Source organism: Arachis hypogaea, chromosome 16 (assembly GCF_003086295.3).
Source record: "Arachis hypogaea cultivar Tifrunner chromosome 16, arahy.Tifrunner.gnm2.J5K5, whole genome shotgun sequence".
Taxonomy (NCBI): Eukaryota; Viridiplantae; Streptophyta; class Magnoliopsida; order Fabales; family Fabaceae; genus Arachis; species Arachis hypogaea.
The window spans coordinates 24799661-24800518 of NC_092051.1; the positions used below are offsets into that span (position 1 = coordinate 24799661).

Sequence of the window (858 nt, forward strand, 5' to 3'; positions counted from 1 at the left end):
AGAAGCTAAATTACAACAATCCAGAGACAACCCTATTGAAAATTTCGAACAAGTAAAGGAGATGGCAGCCGAACCCAACAACAATAATACAAGGAGAATGCTTGGTAACTTTACTGCACCTAATTCCAATTTACATGGAAGAAGCATCTCCATTCCTACCATTGGAGCAAACAATTTTGACTGAAACCTCAGCTAGTTTCTCTGATGCAGCAGAACTGCAAGTTTCATGGACTTCCATCTGAAGATCCTTTTCAGTTCTTAACTGAATTCTTGCAGATCTGTGATACTGTTAAGACTAATGGAGTAGATCCTGAAGTCTACAGGCTCATGCTTTTCCCTTTTACTGTAAGAGACAGAGCTAGAATATGGTTGGACTCTCAACCCAAAGACAGCCTGAACTCTTGGGATAAGCTGGTCACGGCTTTCTTAGCCAAGTTCTTTCCTCCTCAAAAGTTGAGCAAGCTTAGAGCTGATGTTCAAACCTTCAGACAGAAAGAAGGTGAATCCCTCTATGAAGCTTGGGAAAGATACAAGCAGCTGACCAAAAAGTGTCCTTCTGACATGCTTTCAGAATGGACCATCCTGGATATATTCTATGATGGTTTATCTGAGCTATCAAAGATGTCATTGGATACTTCTACAGGTGGATCCATTCACCTAAAGAAAATGCCTGCAGAAGCTCAAGAACTCATTGACATGGTTGCTAAAAACCAGTTTATGTACACTTCTAAGAGGAATCCTGTGAGTAATGGGACGCCTATGAAGAATGGAGTTCTTGAAATTGATACTCTGAATGCCATATTGGCTCAGAATAAAATATTGACTCAGCAAGTCAATATGATTTCTCAGAGTCTGAAT

The 858-nt window shown here is 40.1% G+C and overlaps 1 non-coding gene across 1 annotated transcript; it reads right to left on the reverse strand.

Moving 5' to 3' along the window:
* Positions 1 to 459: 459 nt before the first annotated feature.
* Positions 460 to 567, reverse strand: LOC112761270 (small nucleolar RNA R71). The gene has a single exon (XR_003181672.1). It is a non-coding gene; the product is annotated as a small nucleolar RNA R71 (small nucleolar RNA).
* Positions 568 to 858: the final 291 nt, after the last annotated feature.